At 43.1% G+C, this 24,410-nt stretch overlaps 1 protein-coding gene across 3 annotated transcripts in view; it reads right to left on the bottom strand.

The window, feature by feature from the left end:
* The window catches only part of Camk1d (calcium/calmodulin dependent protein kinase ID), a 414,097-nt gene that overhangs the window by 275,151 nt on the left and 114,536 nt on the right, over positions 1–24,410 (bottom strand). The window lies entirely within an intron of this gene.

Consider the following 24,410-nt stretch of genomic DNA (forward strand, 5'->3'; position numbering starts at 1 on the left):
GACAACTCTATCCAGGTTTAGAAAGGACAGGCTTCTGTGGGAAATTAGATGAGTAGAAGGTGAACCAACTCTTTGTAAAATATTCAGCAATGCTTGTTAGATCACATCTTAAGAACTCACTCCTAAATAAAAGCAGCATACATTCATGTATATTTATATTCGATGCATAGCAGCCCATAGTAGCACAAACTTGTAAGCTCAGACCATGAAAGGTACAGGTGTGGTTGGTGAGTGAAGCCTGATGGAATGGGTGTTGTTGACACAGCAGGGACATGTCAAGGACCCTAATGCTTCAGCCCCATTGGAGTGACAAAGCCATCCCCCAATGAAGAGCCTCAAAGGGAGGGCAAAGCCTTCCTTGGGTCCAAGTGCAAATGTTAACAGTGTAGAGAATGTTCATCACAACTTTCTTCCCCTGGATGTTTACAGCCTAGAGACTGATGTCCTATGGAGACTTCTACTGAGATTAGTTAAACCTGTTCAGTGAATATAATAACCCTGACTCCGTGTTAGATATATGCAGTAACCCTGTCACCCTGTTCAAATGAATATAATAAATACACTTAGCTTCTGAGGTGCTGTAGCTTCTCCATCAGAGAGACTAGTCTACCCAATCTCAGCTTTTCTATGTATGTGGGCTCATTTGTCTTTATTCCCTCATCACCCTGAGTCAGGGTTTCAGGACCCAGACCCAAGCTGTATAAGGATGCGACGACACCTCTGTGTGCAAGAGGATTGTTGCAAATGCAAAGCCAATCTGGTCAACAAAGTAAGTGCCAGGACTATAGAATAAGACCCTGTCTCAATAAGGTAAAAACAAACAAAACCATTAATTTTTAGTAGAGTGAAATCTGTTCAAACTATAGATCATTATGTACCCACAGCCCATACTAATCCATGTTAGTTAATTTCTTGGTGCCATGACAAAATACCTTACAAAAGAAACCTAAGAAAGGTAGGGTTCATTTGGGTTCACAGTTTGAGGGTACAATCCATCACAGTGGAGAAGTGACAGAAGCAGGAGCTGAGGGCACCTGGTCATATGACATCTACAGGAAGTCGAATCAAATCTACAAATTCCCTCTCAGATTCAATCAGATGTTTATCTCCTAGTTGGGTCTAGATCCTGTCTACTTGACAACAGATATTACAGTTGCATGTAGATGTCAAGAGGTGTGCAAATATCCCAGTATATGTAGAGGTTGTAAACAGCTCAGGAGAAAATTAAGCTACAGTTTACTCACAATAGTTCATTCAGTGGACAATTAATTAAATGATGAGATCTACTTGTATAAGCACAAATAAAGCTTAAAAACATGGAAATGAGCAAAGTTTACCAAAGTTTAATTACATGACTGTTTATGTTGATAAGAAAAACACAATCATCCCATATGAAGCCCTATATCATTGTTCATAACACACATATATGTAGTGAAAGAACAGAGACACACCAGCTTCAAGTAAAGGCTGCTCAAAGGGAGTGAAGAGAGGGGGAATGGAACTGGTGAGAGAAACACAGGGCATGTGCCAATATGCATAGCTTTCTTTTCTTTTTAATAATCTGAAGCAACTGTGACAAAATGTTAGCAACATTTGCTCATTCTTGGTGGTGGGTACATGGTAGTCTGTTCACTTATTTTTCTCTGTACTTTGGTAAATTTGAAATATTTTATGATTTAAAAAATGAACCAGGAACATAACAACAAGTGGTACCTACAGGAACCTGAAGGGTTGGGGTACACATAGAAGAGGACTAGGCTTTTGGGAGCCTATTCCTCATACTGGGCTGCTTTGTCTAGCCTTAACACAAGGTGGGTTGCTTAGTCTTACTGCAACTTGATATGTCAAGCTTTGTTGATATCCATGGGAGGCCTGCCCCTTTCTGAACTGAAACTGAGGAGGAGTTAGCTGGGGGGGGGGGAGCAGAGGTGGAGATGGAAAGGAGAGGAGGGAGGGGAAACTACAGTGGGGATGTAAAATAAATAAATTTAATCAATAATAATAAAAAACTCTCACACACACACACACACACACACACACACACACACACACAGGAAGAGACAGCCTAGCTGAGGTGGCAGTTTCTTCAGTGATGTAGCCACTGGCTAGTTGCTCATGCAAGTGCCATAATGAAGCTCAGTGGATCAACTTGCCGGGAGGAAGACGGGGTTCTGTGGGAGTAGAAGGGAAATATGAGGTGGAATGGGGAGAAAATATGGTAAATTTCCACTACATATGTGTGTGGCATTGCCAAAAAAACAATGTAATGTTTTCTTTAAAAGTCACCCTAAGTCTCAGTACCTTGTGACAGTCCTGGTTTGTGTTAACAAGCCACGTCAGTGCTCAGGAAACGTTCCTTAAGTCTTCGAGCCTGAGTTCCGATCTTTAAAACAGGAATAACTATCACTGCTTAACTTTTAGGGTTATAAAAAGGGTCAAATGAGAAGAGGGACATCACACAGTCACTCTTCAGTACTGTAAGTAAATGCTTCAGAATTGAGTAAGGTCATGGGATTGCCAACAAAAATACTCACAAATGTCACAAATGACAACTAAGAAAGAAAACAAATTTTGTGCAGCATTAGAATCTTCTAGAGTAAACTTTGACCCACAGAATTGAGGGCCTTGTCCCTATTGACACAACAAACAACCAAGAATATTAGGAAATAACTAGAGTTATCTGGACATTGGCAAGATAGTTTTAGTAACCCCTGGCTTCATTATTTATTTTATATGATTCGTGGAGACTATAATGGCCATTGTCAAGCAAGAAACATCATTTAATAACTCTGTTTACCACTAACAATGATGAAACATGATGGTCTGAAAGGAAACAAAAAAACAAAACAAAGTTCTAGGCCAATGAGAGACCCTATGTCAAATCAAAGGTAGAAGGCAAACACTTAAGTGTGCCCTTTCAGACCTCCACATACAGGCCATGTGCATGCAACACACATATGTGTGCACACCCACAAATGTTCACACGTATACATACAAAGCAATGGTTGACTTGTTTATTAATCCCCTGATGGGCAAAACTCTTAGAGCCTAGTTAACCAAGCTTCTCCACTATGTCACATTTGTAATTATCTTTATTGGGAAGACCTGGGCATGGGAACTGTTAAAAATTAACTCCAGAGAATTCTCTGATTCAGAGATCATAAATCTTTGTGATTGGGGACAGAAAACATTCTTTCCCTGTATTATCAATTCTCTGGCCTCAGTATTTAATAGCTATTTGCAACATCAACCACCCAACAAGGAAAGCTAACAGAAGCAAATTCAGGACCCACCCAAAGAGAACACTGGGAAAACATTATTGCTAGGAAACAAAGAAAGGCAAAGCCAAGTCAGGGGACAGCAATTGTGGCTCTCCTGCCTCAGTTATAATCAGTCTCTGTTTGGTACTTTGTATTTGAATGTGGAAGATGTGTTGAATTCCTGGAAGGAGTCCATGCCTTGCTCTTTCTGTGCAAAAACGAGAGGGTTTTGCTTTTGCTCGGTGTTGATGGTTCCCTGGAATCTGCTCTGTGGTGGTTCTTGATGGTAAACACTGTAATCATCATGTTGCTTATTTGGGTCTTAGTTCTAAATAATTGACTTTGTCCCCAGACAGTCTGCGTAAGCAAATCAGATGAGGAAGGTCTAGGCACTGGGAATCCTCTGGTGCTGGTCATTTCCATAAGTCCCTGGCAGCAATTATCTCATCTTAATATGAAGCAGACAGGGAATGGATGTGCTCAGAGCAGGCTGTTGGACAGAGCCTGGCTGCCACTTGACTTAATACACAGCCAGCCTTCTGGATCTGCAGCTCTCTATCCTTAGATTCAACTAACTTCAGATTGGAAGAGCTGCTTCATTGCTGTTGTTTGGTGGAGTTGGGAGGCCTTTTTTCTCTTCTCTTTTATTTGGGTTTGGTTAAGACAGGGTCTCATACAGCCAAGGTTGGTTTCAAATTCACTACATTCTGGAAGTTGTCCACGAACTCTTGATTTCTCTTGCCTTCACCCACGTGAATTGCTGATGTTATAGGCATATACCCCCACACCTAGCATAATTTTTAACATGCCAGTTCCAAACATGTATGCATTTTTCTTGTCATTCTTTTCTATAAATAATACAGCTTGACAACTACTCCCATAGAATTGACATTAAATTAGGTAATTGATTAAGAGATGATATAAAGTATACAAGAGGATGAGTGTAGGTTGCATGGGTCTCATGTACAGAAACTTAGTGTCCAGAGTTTGGTATCAGCAAGAGACCCTGGAACAAATCAGGGAGGTTAATGAGAGATAATCATATGTTTGGTCTGTATTTATGAAGAAAAACAGTAGTAGAATACTATCACCCTAGTTCACATCACTTGAGTGTTCCATAGAATTCTACTGCCATCTCTTTGGCAACTGATGTGCTTTTTCTCAGATCTCGCACATATGGAATGAATAGAACTGTAATGCATCGTGTGAACAAAGCATTTCATTCTAAAGGTGACACGTACAATTCCTGTGAGGGCAATTTTCTAGCTAGCACATACTGGTTAAGTGATAATGGAAGATTCAGCATTACTATCATCATCATCATCATCATTACCTAATTGTAGATGTATGTATGAACTTCCTCCACTAACTAGTACATATTTTGGACACATAATTTCACAATAGAGGTATCATCATATATGAAATGGGAATAATAATACTTAGCTAATAGGGTTGGTACAAAGTTTAAGTAGATTAATATATGTACAGTGCTTAGGATAGCACCTCACAGTTAGAATAACTGTTACTTGTTTTTGGTTTTGGTTTTGGTTATTACGAGACAGGGTTTCTCTGTATTGTTTTGGAGCCTGTCGGTCCAGCCCGGCCTCGAACTCACAGAGATCCTCCTGCCTCTGCCTCCCGAGTGCTGGGATTAAAGGTGTACGCCACCACCACCCGGCCAACTGTTACTTGTTTTAATGATACTATTATTAGCCCCCAGATAAATAGAATAAGAAGAATATACACGTGTGTAACTACATACTGAGAGAGGGATAAAGGCGCATATGCATATATAGCTGAGTCTAACTTGGTTGATGAGAAAAGGGGAAGAGAAGAGAGAGGTAGGAGGGAAAAGAAGAAAAGAAAGAGACAAGGAATACAAATAATGGCAATTCTAAATAATTCCCTAATTGAACTCACTTAAAAATAAAGATCTCCTTAGCAGTAAACACAGGCAAAGACATTATCAACTACATCCTGTTGGTAGAAAAAAATAGTACCATCATCCCTTATAATCAAAGATATAAAAATCCTCTATATTCAAAAGATGCACATTTACATAACAAGGACATTTGTTCAGCTATGTTCATAGCAGCATCATTTGTAATAGCCAGAATCTGGAAGCATCCTAGATGTCCCTCAACTGAAGAGTGGATAGAGAAAATGTGGTACATTTACACAATGGAGTACTACTCAGCAGAAAAAAAAAACCAAAACAATGGAATCTTGAAATTTGCCAGCAAATGGACAGCACTAGAAGAAACTATCCTGAGTGAGGTAACCCAGTCACAAAAAAGACAAACATGGTATGTACTCACTCATATGGGGAGTGTCAGCCTACAACCCCACTGCCAGAGAGACTAGGAAACAGGAAGGACCCTAAGAGAGATAAGCATGGTCACCCAGAGAAGATAGAATGAGGCAAGATCTCCTGAGCAGATTGGGAGTATGGGGGGAGGGGAGAGGGAGCCAGGAAAAAGAGAGGGGAGAAGAGGAGGGGAGAGGCAGGCATGGGGAAGCAGGAAGGTTGAGTCGGAGGAAGAATAGAGGAGAGCAGGAAGAGAGATACCATAACAGAGGGAGTCATTTTAGGTTTGAGGAGAGATCTGGCACTAGTGAGATTTCCAGAGATCTACAGGGATGACACCAACTGGCAAACTAAGCAATAGTGAAGAAACTACCTTAAATGTCCCTCCCTGATAATGAGTTTGACACTACATTATATGCCATCCAAGAACCTCCATCCAGTGGCTGATGGAAGCAGAGGCAGATACCCACAGCTAAACACTGAACTGAACTTCTGGAAGCCAGTAACAGAGAGAGAGGAGTAATGAGCAAAGGGGTCAAGACTAGACTGGTGAAACCCAGAGAAACTGCTGACCTGAACAAGGGGGAGATCTTGGACCCCAGACTGATGGCGGAGAGGCCAGAATGGGACTGATCCAGACCCCCTAAAAGTGGGTGTCAATGAGGAGGCCTAGGAAACCTAGGTGACTTTGGGAAATAGATCAGTATCCATACCTGGCACACAAATGAACTTTGCATGCCCATCCCACAATGAGGGATGCTCTCTCAGCCTGGACATTTGAGGGAGGGCCTAGGCCCTACCCTGAATGAAATGACAGACTCTGGAGAACCCCCATGGAGAGCCTCACCCTCCCTGGGGAATGGAATGGGGATTAGGTGAGGAGCTGGGGGGGGCAGGGGAGGAGGGAGGGAGAGGGAGCTGGGATTGACATGTGAAGCAAGCTTGTTTCTAATTTAAATGAAAAATTTTTTAAAACTCCTCAACGGATTAGTCAATCCAACCTAGATATCTATATTGTGATAATACATCATGATTATGTATCATTTGTCCCAGGAATGTGAACCCAATTCAAAACCCCCACAAAAAATTAATCAATTTTAAAGCACCAAGGAGAAAAAACACATAATAATCATCATCTTGATAGATGCATGAAAGTCACTTAACAAACACCTACTCTTGATTAAGAGCCTCAGCAAGCTAGAAACAGAAGTTAATTCCCTCAGCCTGATAAGGAGCATATGGATAAACCTCATAGCTAACATTACATTTATGGTGAGTGCATGAGTGTTTCCTCTGAGGGCAAAAAGTAAGGCTATCTGCTCTCCTGGCACCCTTGTCTCCCATTTAATATTACACCAAAATCCCAGTGAGAACAGCACAGACAAAAATTAGTTGTGAAATATAAACAACTTAAGCATTAGACTGTAAAAGGAGGGAAAAACAATTTTCTCTGTAAATGTGACATAATTATTTACATTAAAAGAGAAAAAAAAGAGAACTGACACATTTTTAAAGCATCCAAAACTAGCAAAGATAACAGCAATTACTAAAAAGACAATTATATTGCTGCACATTAGCCACAAACAACTGAAATGATTCTGTCTTTCTGTCTGTCTGCCTATCTATCTGTCTACCCATCTCTCTATACAGGATCTCACTATGTAGTTTTGGCTGACCTGAAACTCACTATATAGACAGGTTGACTTCAAATCACAGAGATCGGTCTGCTTGCCTCTGACTCCTAAGTACAGGGATTGAAGATGTGTGCCATGGTGCCTAGCCTTATTTTTATTTTCATTTTTGTTTCTTTTTTACTTAAAATATAGTTTTATCATTCCCTCCCTGCATTCCTTTCCTCCCTTCAGCTCCTCCCATATATCCCCTTCCTTCCTCTTAAATTCATGGATTCTTTTTTCTTTAATTTAATTATATGTCTATATGTGTATGTCTGTAAGTGCCCAACGAGGCTAGAAGAAGGTGTCAGATCCCTTGGAGCTGGAGTCAAAGATAGTTGGGAGCTGCCCAATGTGAGTGCTGGGAACTCAGCTTGGGTCCTCTGCAAGAGCAGTATGCACCCGTTACTACTCAGCAATCTCTCTCACACTGACAACTCTAAAACAGATATGCAAGCGCAAAATTAAAAAAAAAAGCTCCAAAATCCACTGGAAAAAAACAACTGTTTTTAAAACCCAGGTTGGATAGTTAAGCAAATATTTCATCAAATTTATATAGTTGACTAATAAACCCATGCAAATACATTCGACATGTTACAAGGAAATTGAAAGTTAAACCAGTCAGATACTTCTGCAGGGCTATTAGTATGGCTAAAACAATACCAACAGCCAGCAGGAACGTAGACTCCCTAGAGACACACAATACTGCGGGAGGGAACGTAAATGCTACACCATGCTTTAGGATAAAGCTCAACAGTTTCTGATACAGTTAAATGTATGTACATATGATCCACCAAATCCCACTCACAGGTATTTACGAAAATTCCGTGCATATAAATATATGCAAAGGCTGTAACAATTATATTCATAACAACCCCAAATGGAAATAACATGAAAGCCCTTCAACTGACAAACGGTTAAACAAGTCTTTGGCTATGGTACAACAGTGTTCTACTTAGCAATGGAAATGATCAGACTATTAATACAGTCACCAACATAGATGAATCTTGAGTGAATTATGCTAAGAGAAAGAAGCCAGACTCAAAAGGATGGAAATGCAATGGTTCCATTCAAAATACATTCAGATGAGAAAAATTAAAGAAGTTTGCCAACGTTATGAATGGAGGGATGATTTAACTACAACATGGTTACAAAAGACAATTTGGGAGTTATGGAAGTGTTCTAGATCATGACTGGGGTTCTATGTATATAACAAAACTCACAAAAATATGTACCGAAACTGTTTTCTTCTGCACATACATTTAAACGCATTTTTAAGAGAGCGGCTATAAACATACACAGATAAATACATGGCAATAATTATACCCAAGGCCCTTTGGATTGAGCAAGAATAACACAGACTCAGAGGTAAGGCAGGTATAGGAGCTGAAATCAGGTCTGATTCAAAGTGTTTTAAAAGAATAAGTGTTTGTATGTGCACACCTATGCAGTGAACATGTGTGAACATATGTGTGCACACATGTCAAAGGGCAGCCTTAGTTGTCATTCATTTTTCTTTTGTTTTGTTTGGAAGCAGGGTCTATTCCTGGTCTGGAACTTTCAGTGTAGGCTGTCTTGGCCTGAAAGCAAGGCAGAGGCATCCCTGTGTTCTCACCTCTAGAACACTGGGATGCCAAATACACACCACTCACTCAGCTCTTTCTCACACAAGTTCTGGGGATGGACCTCAGGTCCCGTGTGCAAAGCAGACACTTTACTGACAGAGCCATCTCCCCAGCTCTACAGATCTCTTATGTGACTTTAGTTACTGTAAAAACACAGATCTTCTACCAATGAGGTTGTGGGGACCGGCTTAGGTGATGTGAACTCCTAACCAGAACCAAATTGACCCAGACATTCTCTTTATAAGTATAGCCACACAGTGCTTTGCGCAACCTAATAACTTTTTTGTTTACTTGATACAAGCGCTCCAGCATGGGGTCCAAGGGAGCCCTAAATTGCTACTAAGTATGCCTACTACTAATTAGTGTAAGAAATATAAGTCATATAAATGTGTACAGGGTTACCCTCTGCTAATCATCCTCCATGTGTTAGCTCCCTCTCTGGTCTCATTGTGCAAGCAGACATAACTAATTAAAGTATCCGAAGTAAGAAAACCTCTCCACGGCCAGGCTGCTGACCAGCTGGGAAGCACTTTGAAATCCAAGCCATTGCTTCATCATAATGAGTCAGGGAAACTCCGTCCCCTTGAAGAAAGCAGGGTGACAATTGTCTGTCTTCAGAAAGTGTCATCTCTAATCTCATCCACTGCACTGGATGTGTGGGGTGAGCCCAGAAGGCAAGTGTGAGGCTCAACCACACCCATCACGTGAGCCTCTCCCACTCTGTCTCCAGCTCATTCTACATTAGGATGATGCAAGCTTTGATGTTAATGGTGGAGTTGAGGGTAGCCCTGGGGATGGAACCCAAGGTGTTCCACACTGCTAGTAGGCATCTACCACTAAGCTATAAACTCTTGCTTGCTTCATTTAAGACAGGGCTTCCTTAAGGACCCCAGCTGGCCTTGAACTCCCTCAGCATCCCAGGCATACTTTGAACTGGTGATCCTCCTGTCTCTTCCTCTCAAGTGCTTGGAATTCTAGGTCAATTGGGAACTTTTTTTCTAAAGGAGTCCAGGATCCTTCCCTCAGGAAACTCGTTCCTCATAATAACCTTACAGTAGGAGCCTGCCAACACCACATGCCAAGGTTAGCCAGAGGTGCAGCCATGAAAGCAGGAAACCCCATACGTGTACATTAATGCTATCCATTCTGCAAGCATCCAACTCAAAAGCCTGAGACAATGGTTTCCTCAGTGCTGCCTGATCTCAGAGGAGGTGTAGCCTCACCAATGTCTCATTATTCTACCAAATATTCTAACCTTTTTTTCTGTGAGGAGCTGAAGGTTGAGATAGGGTCTTACGGAATAACGCTGGCTGGGCTGGAACTTGCTGTGTAGACAAGGATGGCGTCTAACTTTCAGTGATATTCTGGCCCTGGCCTCCAAAATTCCTAGACTACAGGTGTGTGGCACCACACCTGACCACCCTAATATTTTATAGAGGGTATTTGGGAAGTCCTCCGGTTAGTCCCAATGTAGAAACATAAAAGGCCAGGTGAGGACTGTGGCTCATTAGTCTAGCATACATGAAGTCTGAGACTCTATCCTTGGCACATTCACATGTTTGTACATACATGCATACATGCATACATACATACATACATACATACATACATACATACATATAGCCAACTAAATCAAACGCCCTTTCCTCAAAAGAGCCAGCCAGCTGCATAAGCTAGAACTATTTCCTTTAGGGACTGGGACAAAGATGAGTCCCATCAGCATTTTCTCTTCTGTGACTGACCTGAGCAATGAATCAAAATTTGAACAGTCATGATAGGAGAAAATATCTGGTCAGTTCTTTCCAAGAGGAGAAAGCAAGCAAGGCAGACAAAACCCCACCTGTGTTTCCAAGGGAGCTGTCAATATTAGTCCTGCATGCAGCCTGTTTTTCTCCCTGTGTTCCTGGAAGCTGTTGCGATCACCTGCCACGGAGAGATGTTTTTCCCCTGGGAAATGGGTAAACACCCATCTGAACACCAGTGAACTTTTGTGCACACAACCTTGTCCATTGAACAAAACACACAGGTGGTCTGTTCCCAGGGCCACACCCACCACTAGGCTGCAGGGGGTGGGACACCAGAAACCAAGAGAGCAGCACCACAGTCATACCAAAGAAGTCTGAGTTCTAGAAGCTACCCTAGTCCATAAAATAGTGACATTAGGTTTAGCAGTCTTACCAGCCATGGGCTCTCAATCTCTTCGTGGATGCAAACAAACAGATAAGACAGTCATTTTCAAGGTGGATACTCCATGAGGGCTGAAACCAGAGGCAGGTTAAGCCAGTATCATCTTGTACCTTGATTTCTCCCAGCTGGCTCAAGCAGACAGCTCATTCTATCATCTGTGGTCCTTTCAGGAATATCTTTCAGGAATATCAGTAAGATGCTGATGTATGGGCACAGATTGTTTGTGTGCTTGTGCACTAAGGACCGAGGGAGACTGTACCTGGCTTGTCATTGCAGGTAATACACTGGGGCATGTCAGAGATTCTTTTTGCTTAGTGCCTTTGCAGTTTCCTTTTACAAATGTGTGTGATCTCATAAGCTCCTTTCCCTTTTAGGATACTGAGCAAGGGTCATGAAGCCCATTTCAAAGATGGAGAAAGTGAGGAACAAAGAACAGGAGTGAATCCTCATAAATCCATGTAGTGGATGGCATTGCCAAGCCTAGAATCTGCACACTCATACATTGAGCATCTTTTCCTCCACAGCCCCAAATGCCCTTGGCTGGGTGAGTTCAGATTTCATAGATTACTATGAGTTTTTTAAGTCTCTATCCACCCAGGAACACAGATCCTTCTGGATGGCCTTTCAGTACTCTACACTGTGGTACATTTAAATCTTCCAAAGTATTCATTTAAATATCATACCAAATGGCCATCACCCAAAGGCTCTGATGCAACTGGATCAAGCAGATCCTTGGTATATGGACTTTTTAAAAGTTCTCCCACATGGTTCTAATCTGCAGGCATCATTGAATACCTCTAGCCTCCAGCCCTACTAAGAAATAAAAAACAACTGACTCAGCATTTGGGTGAGAATCCATTGGAGATGCTCCAATTTTAGTATCAAGATTCTAGGTCATCTATGTCACACTGAACATGGCAGTCAAGGAAAACACCCAGCACATTTACAGCCATGAAGATCACCCACGTGTTCAACTTCCACACACCGCACAAGGGACAGGAGGACCGAAAGGCATGGGCCCAGACTGTGATCTATCCAAATCCTAAATGTGACAAATTCTTTCCCTCGTCAGTTTCCATTTATTATCCCAGCATTTCCCTTTTTAAGGAAAGAGAAATCAAGCACAATGCTGAGCTGAGGTTTTTCAATGCCTGTCAGGACCAGCAGAATGCATTCATCTGCCCCTCTTCCCTACAGAGTAAGTGCATAGCATACTAGAAAAGGCTTAGCTTTTCTACACGTATGTCTCCACTGTGTCTTGAAACTGTCATTCCTCTGATTCATTTAGGAGTAACCAGAATTAAGTCTCATGTCATTGATGACTTTTAGGGTGGACCAAATTACAGGGAAGTCCTATGCTATCAGCAGAACCATGAGGTCCCTTAGAAAACTCTCTGATCCTGCTTCCTCAGCATGTGTGTAAATGTTGTAGGGTGAATCTTGGACACACAAGACCCACAGGTTAAAGGCTGGTTCCCAGGTTGGGGATGTTTTTATAGCGGAAGTAGCCTAGAGAGAAACCCTTGGGCCATATGGGGCAGGCCCCCAAAGGAAATAATGAGACCATGACTCCTCCTCTCTTCCTTGCTCTTTTGCTTCTGGGTCATGAGCTACATGGGTCTGCCATGTACCCTTTTCTACGATATGCTGCCTTACCTCAGACCCATAGCAACAAAGCCAATTTGTCATAGATGACTGAACCCCCCCCAAGCTGTGAGCCAAAATAAGCCTTCTCTCTTTGTAAGTTAATTACCTCAGGAATTTCACTACAATGAAGTAAAGTTGACTGATTCACTCTGGTGGTGAAAATACTGTCAATTCACAAACATGCTTGTCAATGAACTAATGTTTCATTGGTGGGAAAATGAAATGACTAATCATTAATCATAACACTATAACCATTCTGGAAATGGCTTCCAAAAGTCCACCAAGCTTCCCAACCCATCTGAAACTGAGAAACAGGGATACTGAGCTGAGGGACACAAGGCCACAATGCTGAAGGCCACAGTTTGGGAACATTCAGCCTTTATTTACCCACATGATTTCCGTTTTTGAAACTCACAGGTATTTCCTCCTCATAATAGTAAAACATAGCCAGCACCACACAGTCCCAGTTCCCAGAGGAAAGCTGCACCCTCACCAGGGAGCCCAGTGGAAACCCAGTTTCTCATGAAATTTCCCGCCTGCACATGGCTACTTGGAAACAACACTTACTGAAGAAGTCCTTAGTTCCCTGAGAAGAAAACTACAATATACAAAATGTATGTAATAGCAGGACATTGCCAGGGATTATTTTTGCACACTGGTCACTTAGAAGTAACATTCTCAAGCTTCTAGAAGAAAAAGGATGTCATTTCTCCATCTGTGGACAAGCAGATTCACATCTGAAAGGGAGCTGGTGCCTCAGAACAACTTGGGTAGGGACTAAACAATACTGGTATCTGATGGTTGTTCACTCAAGGGCTGGATACTAGGTTGCTTCCCTTTGAGTCTGGAATGTCCCTGAGGGCTCATGTGTCAAAGGCTTAGTTGCCAGCTGGAGCTTTGGGGAAGTGACCAGATCCTGAGAACTCTGGAAGTATCTGTGAATTAATCCAGTGGTGGCTTCCTAACTTGCCAGAATTATTAACAGGAGGTGGCATCCAGGAGGTTGGGGCCTAGGTGATCATGGTTGTATTCATTCCACAGATAACTCAGGATGAGGAATTTACTTGGGGGTTTGGAAAAAAACATTTGGATTTTTGGTAGTGACTATACAATATATATTTGTGCAAACCTCTTCCATATGTATACAAACATATGTAAATGTAAAATCTACCACTTTAATCATTTGCAGGTCTACAGCTCAGTGGCATACAGTAGCCATTGTCTTGTAACCATCGCCATCCCCCATCTTCAGAACTTTGTCATCTTCCCTAATGGAAACCCAGAGCCAATCAAACAGTAACTTTCTATTCCCTTTCCCCAAGCCCCTGGTAACCATCAAGCTACTTTCTATAAATTTGTCCATTCTAAGTATCCCTTGCAAGTAGAATCATGCAGTATTTGCCTTCTTGTGTCTGACCTATTTCACTTAGCATGCAGCCTTCAAGGTTCCCATCCACTGTAACTGGTGCCAGATGTGCCTTCCTTCTTAAAGAAAAGGAAGAATCCCAGTGGATGCATTTGCATTTTCATTCATCCTTTTCCATCGTGATAACTTGGGTTACTTCCACCTTTGGCTGATGTAAATAGTGTTTACTTGAGGAAGGATTATCTGAAGTACCAAAGAAATATAGCCCTAAGCAGAGAAAAATGAGCTTGCTCCATAAGGATAGGCAACTATCTGAAGATTTGGATTAGGCAGGCTTCTTCTCATCTATCCTGGGATGCTTGGTGCATGATGCCTCTATCCTATCCTAGGACTGGTAATAGACCAGCCAAGTGCAGGACCAGGGTATACATTTCTCAAGCTCCCATGTTGAGAACCATTTGGTCTAAAAGGTATGTTGGGGTGCAGGGGAGTGGATGAGCTGGCCAAGGCTGACCACAGAGAAAGTCATGACTGTAGGATTCAATTATGAAGAGCATCTACCTGCACAGGAAGGAGGGATTGAAATGAGTTACCACCAGAGACAGCCAGAGATAGATTGGTTTAGACAGGGAATGCAGCAGGTAAGCCCTAAAAGATGAAGAGTAATGAGTCACAATAAGCACCCAGTAGAGGATAAGCAGGCTGGGTGGGAGGGAGCCAGTGGGCAATCTTCTACAAACAGAAACCAGCAAAAGAGCCACAAGTTTGTCACTGGACCTCTGCATATCACTGGACCTTTGAAAATGCTTCCTTTCTCCAGGGTGTCGCTTGACTGAAATTTTAAAAGATGCATGCAGCTGCTAGGCATGAGTCAGCTGGCTACATCATCCACTTGTTCTTTGTTATTCCTAGAAAAAGGACAATAGGGTTTCCTGGGTTATTTGTGAACCAGGTGTTAAGATCCATCTTAGACACAATGTAGCACCTCACAGCCTTCAGATTTTCTCTGCCTCACGAATGGAAACAAAAAAGAGGCAAGGAGACACAAACTTGAAATCCTAGACACTGAGACAGGGGGATTACAAGTTCATGGTATGTCTGTACTATACAAAGTGAGTTCAAGACCAGTCTGGGGAGACCCTGTCTCAAAAAGTAAAAAGGAAGCTAAGAACACAGTTCAGTAACAGAGCACTTGCCTAGCATGTATAAGGCCCTAGGTTTAATTCCCTGGGCTGCCAAAAATACAAAGGGTGGTCCAGCAAGATGGCTAAGGTGATAAAGGTACCTAATAACCTGAGTTCAATTCCCAGGTCCCACATGTTGGAAGGAGAGAACCGAACTGATTCATCATACAACTTGCCCTCCAGTCTACAAACATGTACTTGTGTGTGTGTGTGTGTGTGTGTGTGTGTGTAAACAATTTTTTTAAAAACCAAGGGTTGCAGACAAGGAAGACTTTCCCATTGCTGGGCCACCTTACTGTCCCTTGGGCCTTTCCTAAATACAAATTCTCAGAGCAGTGACCTCCAGAGGACACATACTGTCTGACCTCACACAGTCCAGAACCTCAAGGGCTGTTTTGGACTCTCTGTTCCTCTACCAAGTTTATTGGCTTGAGGGGCATATTGTGCACACACACCCAAACACAGAAACATGAAGATATGGAACTATAAGAAAAGCCCAGACTATAGACCAGTGTGGCCTGTTCTGACAGTAGTTGGGTAGATTTAGAAATCCGCCCGGGCCTACCTTTAAAGTTGATAACTGGGTACTCAGTATTCTAATAAACATCACTTCCTCTATAGACTATTTCAGATAACTTGAAAAGGTTCCCAGTCCTGTATGCACTTAGAGAATAGTGAGCACTGTACTAGGAGTCATGAATACAGAATAAATCCAAAGTCGAATGGTTCATTACCCCAGGTTCCCTATGAATGTTGGATAGAAATGAAAGGGGGAGTCTGACTCCTTCAGCCTCCCAAGTGTAGGCTGCAGAGAGTCTTAAATTCTCAGGCACTCACTCATATATTATCCTTTCTCATCCTCAGAGATACTCATAATTCATCTGATATACAAGTAAAAGTAAATGCAGGCTTAGGAACTTAAGGTAGTTCCCATCTTCACTCACCTAGCCTGTGGCAGAGCCTGTAATGTAATCTTTCTTCTTCTCTATGACTCTTAGCCAAAATAATAAATTCTTTGGGAGGGAATAATAAGTTTTCAAATACATGTGATACACAGAGGACCAGGTGGAGAGGATTGAAAGGTGTTGTTGTTTGGGATTACGCCTTCTTGTCCTGCTCTGTTTCTTTGCTTCCATGCATAATAGAGCATGCTATCTTGGCCTCAATAAAGAGTAAATGGTGATAACCCCACACAGCAGAGGTCTAGCTTTGTCACGAGAGGTATAATTAAATTCTCAAAGCCAGACACTATTACCGGCCCTATTGCTTCCCCTAGCCTTCAATCTTCTGTGCAACCCTGCTGAGCAAGAAGGAAGAGAAAGACACCTCTCATGGTGCACACAAGTTAATCTTGCTCTGTGCACTGAAGAAGATACTTGATGGACCACTCAGCCAGGAAGAGTCCCCTCTAGGAAGTGGAGTTTCAGATGTAGAAGTTACAGGGATGGAGTTATAGGTAGCATTGGGAAGCCTGTAAGCCATCTTCAAGAAGTGTTATATACTATAATTAAATGACCTCAGAATATTACAGAGCAAGATTAATGATGACTGACTGACAGACAGACAGACAGACAGACAGACAGACAGACAATGAAGTTTCTTTTCTGAGTTAGCGGTTCAAGACAGGGTTTCTGTTTGTAGCCTGGCTGTCCTGGAACTTGCTCTGTAGATCAGCCTGGCCTCAAACTCACAGAGATCCAACTGTTTCTGCCTCCTGAGTGCTTGGATGAAAGGCATGTTGAAGCTTTTTTTGGACCATCTTTTGAATTAACGAACACACACACACACACACACACACACACACACACGAGAAGTCCACTTAATACAACTAACACTTCAGATACAATGTTATAGAGGCATATGCCCCAAGGAATACAGGAAAGCAGACCTCCTGTAGCTACACAAGCCTTAGATCTCAGCTTCCCAATATAACCCACCCATTTCCTCCCAGGCCACTCTGCTGCTGACACCCAGTTGAATGCCCTAAGCAAGAATGTTAAGTCTCCTTGAGTAAAACCCATTATCCTAGACCCAGAACCAGTTATACTATAGTCTCTGCCCTAAGAATTCAGATTATCACTTTAACATTGCTATACAGCAGGATGCCAAGAGAAAATATTCTTTAAAATTAACCCCCCTCAAGAATAGAGGAAAGCAAGATAAGAGACGCCATAATAGAGAGAGCCATTTATAGGTTGAAAGAGAAATCTGGCACTAGGGAAATGTCCAGAGATCTACAAGTATGACACCAACTGGCAATCTAAGCAGTAGTGGAGAGGCTACCTTAAATGCCCTTCCCCAATAATGAGATTGATGACTACCTTATATGCCATCCTAGAGCCTTCATCCAGTAACTGATGGAAGCAGAAGCAGACACCCACAGCTAAACACTGAACTGAACTTCTGGAATCCAATTGCAGAGAGGGAGGAGTGATGAGTAAAGGGGCCAAGACCAGGCTGAGGAAACCCTCAGAAACAGCTGACCTGAACAAGGGGGAGCTCATGGACCCCAGACTGATAGCTGGGATACCAGCTTAGGACTGACCCAGACCCCATGAACGTGGGTGTCAGTGAGAAGGCCTCTACAACATATGGGGCCTGGATTAGTATATATCGCTAGCACATGAATGGACATTGGGAGCCCATTCCACATAAAGGGATACTCTCTCAGCCTAGACACACGAGGGAGGGCCTAGGGCCTACACCAAATGATATGACAGACTTTGAAGATTCCCCCATGGAAGGCCTCACCCTCCCTGGGGAGCAGAAAGGGGATGGGATAGGGGATTAGTGGGGGGCAGGGGAGGAGGAGAGGGAGAGAGAACTGGGATTGACATGTAAAACAAGCTAGATTCTAATTTAAATTACAAAATAGAAAAAAATTAACCCCCCTTTCTCTCTGTCATGTGTGTGTGTGTGTGTGTGCGTGTGCGTGCATGCGTGCGTGCACGCACGAGTGTGCTCTAGTACATACATGCATGCACACATGTTTGTAAACCTAGAGGCCAATGGTGGGAGTCTTTCTTTCTCGATCACTCTCCACATTATTTTTTGAGTATTTCTCACTGAACTTGGAGCTCCAGGTTTCAACTGGACTGGCTGGGTAGCCTAGGACCCACTTGTCCCTGGCTCTCAATGCCAGGGTTACAGACATGGGCAATCACACTCAGTTTTTAGGTGTGTGCTGGGGATCCAAATTCAGGCCCTCATACTTTCTAGCAACCACTTTTCCTACTGAGCCATCTCCCCAAACCCTAAGGGAAACAAAACCCTCACACTTTCTAGCAACCACTTTTCCTACTGAGCCATCTCCCCAAACCCTAAGGGAAACAAAAATTATTCAAACATGATCGTCCATATTCTACTCTGTCCTACTGGAGCCCACATCCTAATTCTGCAAGGCTGGCCCAGGAGTAGGAGAAAGGTGAAAGTCAAAAGCATCAGGGAAGACATCACACTCAGTTATCAGCATACGATGTATTTATTCATAGGGTAGAGTCATGTGAGCCAAGTGTGTTTTCTGCCTTGTGCTCAGATCTCTGCTTGCTGACGTTCCTGCCCGTTTCCCACCATCCCACTCTGCCGTGACACCCTTTCTCCCTGGCATGCTCCCTTTCCCTCCTCTCCTTACGTGCTTTCTCCTCCCTTGATAAAAGAAGCCAGGCTGCCAGACAACTGTGAAACATGCCAACAGGAGACCTGCTACGCAGCTGGAAACCCAGTTCTAGGAGGGTTTTTTTATTGTTGTTCATGCATCTCATTGAATGCATTTAAATACATTATATACTACCCCTAACTGCATGAGGCAGAGAGAAAGGCGAGTGCTCTTTCTGAAATCTCAATAGAACACAGAGAAGACACAAAGTGTCTCTGTGTGTGTGCATGCACACACAAATGCATATGCACATATAAAGATATATATACCCTTATGTACATGCATGCATATGCACTTACATGTATCAATGTATAAATGTGAGCACATATACAAATGCATATACCATATGGATTCACACAAGCATGTGCAAGCTCAAACACACACACAAGCACACACATACACACACAACTCACTAAGTGGGCAATAGTGCAGCACTGATTAAGCCTGCACCAAGGAGGAAATACACCGAAGCTAATCTTAAGGAAACCCTGAGGTGTCAGGCAGTTCCTCTCTACAGTGAAGAAGGGCTCCAAAGAGGAAAGACTGAAAATGTCACAGGACTAAAGTTCCCAGGATCCCTGTCACCATAGACCTCCGGGTCTCAGCCTGAATCCCCATCATAAGCACACCTCCTTTCCGATGCCATTGGAGCCATCCTTTCTTCCTACAAACCCTAGGGCAGGCTACAGGGTCTCACACCCAAGCTAGCTTGGGCACATGTATCCTGGTGCCAGACTCCTCAGAGTAATGCCTTCCTCGGCTACATCCAGGATGAGACCTTGGGCTTCCACTTCCTCCTCTGTAACTCGGATATTGAAGACAGCTCCTGCCTGTGGGGCCTGGGAGAACACGATGCATTCTCGAAATGCCACATAAAGGTCACCTTCTGTTCCCTGAGTCTTGCCATCACTTCAGCCATGTTTAAAAGCCAAACAGTTCATCTCCTTGCACTCAGATTACACACAGGTAAACTGAGGAACAGGCTAGTAACTAGCAGTATTTTTGTCCTTCATGCACAAGTTGCCACCGTGACATGTTCCTGTTCACCTGTCTGAGGTCTCTGTACTGTATAGACTCACCTTTCTCCAACCAGTCCTGCTCTACTGTGACCAAATCTTCCTGAAACGCTGCCCATCCTGGCCTTCCTCTGCTCCAGAGTCACAATGCACCATTTTTATTTACAGTCCAGGATCCCGCCTCTCCAAACACAGCCTTCTGCTCCACCACAGGGCCTTCTCCCCATCCTGTTTCCTCACACTTACTCCCAACTCACCCTGGTCATGCTGTGCCTATCCTTCCAGACGTCTAAGTTTCATGATGCCTCATGGTTGCTCCAGCATCCCCTCAACATTCCCACATCCATGATGGCATTCACTCACCCACCATCACCACCCTCAGTTCCCCCATAACCCTTGGAGTATTCAGTTACACACCAGGGACCTCTGTAGTGTCACTCAGCAACTGTTACCTGCTGTGCCTGTAGGACCAGATAGCTTTGAGCAACCCATCCCTGGGATGTACCAGGATTTTTCAACCTGTGAGGAGGATGACTGGTCCTATGCACTGTAGGATTTAGCAGTGTCTTTGATCTCTACCCTCTGATATAAGTAGCAACACACACAACCTCCAAATGCTACCACATTTCCTGGGGGAGAAAACAAATCACTCCCAGTTAACAATCCTTAGGATATACTAATGTCTTTAGCTATCACATAAACTCTAGGTCACCAGAGTCTTTCTCATTCCTCCAAGCAGCACCAGAACATAGCCACACACACAAGAGATATGGTATAAATGTATGACATGAATAAACACAGGAATGGTCACATACTTGTGAGGCAAAAATACAGGACATGACAAGGGTTCATGGGAGCCCTGAGCAGCAGGACCCAGACTTGAGTACACACCAAGTCCTCCATGTACCTATTAACATGACAAACAAGCAGAATTTCTGAATCTCCTCACTGCCTGGGAATCTGAGCCAGTGTACAGTGCTTTGGATATAATGGGCTCAATAAAACTTTAGAGAATGAATAATCTCTAAAGTACTATTTACAGGGAAAATCATAACTAATATGAAATAGGGAGTTGCTACTGCCCACACAGGCAGGGACCAGCACATTTTCATCCTTCCCGTGCATTCTCTTTTTGCTTAGTAAACAGAATAGATTTGAGCTGCAAAGCTGTGTGAAATCACAAAGTGGGCGGGGACTTGGAGTCAGGTGGATGTGAAGTCAGATACCAGGTGCCTGCATGATTCACCCGGAGGCTTTGGCAGGTGCCTTTGGGAGCATCCATCACCTGAACTGTAAAGTGAAACATAATGCCAGACACAGAGGGTTCCTGTGGGGCCTCACTGAAGCAGTCTATGGGAAAGTGATTACAGCGTGGCATCTAATAACAGTACCATTTCCTCTTTGTACTAATCAGAGCACTTGATAGTGTCATTTCTCACCAGCAGAGCAAGAGGCATAGAACTTCATGCTATACCTAGTTGGTAAGCTACACACACACACACACACACATACGTGCACACACTCACACACACATGCACGCATACACGTGCACACCTCGGTGTTTCCTAAAAGAGGCATTGATTAGATGGCAGAGTTCCCGTGCCTGTTTGGGTGGATAATCTCACCTGAAAGTGGTGCAGAGAGGTTATATGATTTGCCCAAAGTCACAAAGCAAAGGGAGACACTTGTCTTTTCTACTTTATAGCTAACTAGGCTCCTTTCCCCCATAAAATCCTCAATCACAAGAAGAGATCAACACATCAGCAAGAAAACATATACAGCAATTCTAAACACACAGTTCCAGGTACCTAATCCTGCTGTCTGACCCTGCCAGAGCAGATTCATCCTTGGTGAGGCTAAAACCTATGAGAACAGGTGAGTCCAGCAAGGAAAACTCTATAAAGTGAATGACAGTGACCAAGATGAGAGAGAAGACAGATAGCTTCCAGCTGGGGAGATAGCTGTTGGTAAGTGCTTGTACAAGCATGAAGACCTGAATGCAATCCCACAGCCCATGTAGAAAGTTTGGATGTTGTATATACATATAATCCCAGAACCAGGGAGACAGAAAGAAGCAGACCCCTGGGGCTTGAGGGTCAGCCAAACTAGTCTAACTGGGGATACTTAGGTTCCAGTGAGAGAGAGAGAAAAAAGGTAGGGTACTAAGAAGATGACTCAGAGCCAGGCAGTGGCAGACATACTTTTAATCCCAACACCCAGGAGGCAGAGGCAGGCAGATCTCTGTGGGTTTGAGGCTATCCTGGTCTACAGAGAAAGTTCCAGGACAGCCAAGGCTACACAAAGAAAAAAATAGAGGAGAAGTCTTAGAAGGTAAAGTGCTTTCTGTGCAAGTCTGATGACCTGAGTTCAGATCCCTGGACATACATAAAAGCAAGACAGAATAGCACAAATATCTGTAATCCCAGCACACCTCTACATGGAGATAGGGAGGAAGATAGGGTAATTGTCAGAATAGGCCAGCTAGCCTGACATAGGCAACAGCACCAAGACTGTCTCAAGCATATTTGAAGGCAAGGATAGACACCTAAGGTTGTCCTCTGACATGCTATGGCATATGTACACCCATGCTATGACACGCGTGCATGCACACACACGCACACACACACACACACACACTCATGTAAGATAGCTTTCTTCTGCACCCCCTCAACCCTGCTATAGAGCCCAAAAGCCAATTCTCAGGCACCCCAGTATGGTCACCTACTAAAGCAGATTGCAGACAGAATCAATGTGTTCAAACCCTGTGACCAGGCTCTAGAATTATACACTAGGATCTTGGGAAAGACATGTTAGGTAATGGTGTCATTTTCTCCCATTAACTACCACTCCATCACACACAAAGGAATTTCTCAAAATGTACCAGATAAAGAATAGACATCCTGCTAATGACTGGCTTTTGTTTTTGTTTTTTGTTTTTGTTTGTTTGGCTTGTTGGTTGATCTGAAGCAAGAATCATCTCTTTAAGTCAATTTGAACCAAAGTTCTCTTCTGAATCACAACCCCAAGAGGGGCTCCTCCTGAACATCAAGTCTCCTGCAAGGGGTCCAGGTTTGGGGGAGAATTAATCCCTATACCTTGGGGCCTGAAGCATCAAAGTGTCCCAGCTCTGGCAGGACTCTCTTTCTTCTCTTTCTCTCTCTTCTTTTCTTTCTATACATTTTTCTAAAGCAACCAGAAGACCAAAAAATCATGAAAATTCATATGGATATGGACTGTGGGAAGCACAGGTAAAGCTGAGGTTATTATTAGAGTGAAGAAAGGGGAAAGGTTCCTGACAGTAAAATAAGACTCAAAGCCATCTCTACATCTTAGCCACTACATGACCTTGTTAGTTCTGTATTCTGAGACTGGTAGTTCTTTTTTAAAAACAAAATATGGAAGAACTGAGCAGGAAGCCTCAATTCAAATGATCTTATTCTATTACCCTTGCATAAAGCCTATTAGTCATCAAATGGCATAAATCACTTTAAAACACCAACTTTGGTACAAATGTCAAAAGGAAGTGGCAATCTAGAAGCCATAAAAAGCAGATCTCAATATGACATGGCGAGTCACTCCCAGTTTGTCTTAACATAGCCACCACTAAACTGTGTGTCAACATCTACGATGTACCTTCTATTGCACAACTGCCATAAATCTTCAATTAGATGGCATTACATGGAAGAAAAAGGTTCTGTTAACAAAGGAACAGGCTGTCATCATCACTTCTCTTTACTGCCTCTTTAAATCTTCAAAGGACTAAGCAATCTCCTCCAGAAAGCTTGAATGTAAGGAAGTCTGGGGATCTGTCTTAGTAATGACTTTGATACTACCTTAAGACCCTGAAGGTGAGATGCTCACCATCTGTGGCTCTCCGCCTTTAGGGCCATTTTTCCCTCCACTTCTATCACCCATCTCCTGGAAGTCAGTCTCTTTTCCATTTTATCTTCAGCTATGGGGCTAGCCAAACTGTAGCTCAAGACAGCAATGATATGGCCCAACACAAAATGGGAAACTTCATTAAATAACAGTTGTTGCTTTGGGCACTTATTTGTAGAACGAAGATGTGAATGTAACATCTTGAGGCATGAACTTTGTAGGTGACAACTTTGTGCCATAACATCAAAAGTTGAGACACCCCAACAGCCCTTCTCTGGAGACATCCAGGTATGGGGAAGGAGCCAACACTTCCCCAGATATTAGCTTTCTTAGGTGCCAGGGCTTTACCTATGCCGAAATTAGACACATCAGTGACTACTGCAATCACAGCCAAACTGGCCATGGGTACCGCTCTGTGTTTCTAAACCTCACCTGTTCATAGCCACAGCCTTTTCTCCCTGGATACCTAGAAGACTTCCTCCCTCTGTTCTGTAGGTGGCCAGGTTCCTGCTCCAAGATCCTAGCCAAATGCCTTCCATTTGGCTCAGGTACAGTCTAGTATGCCTGGTGATGACAGAGCTCCACAGCACTGGCTGGTTTCTAACCACCC

Source organism: Mesocricetus auratus, unplaced genomic scaffold, assembly GCF_017639785.1.
Source record: "Mesocricetus auratus isolate SY011 unplaced genomic scaffold, BCM_Maur_2.0 Super-Scaffold_100013, whole genome shotgun sequence".
Lineage (NCBI taxonomy): Eukaryota > Metazoa > Chordata > Mammalia > Rodentia > Cricetidae > Mesocricetus > Mesocricetus auratus.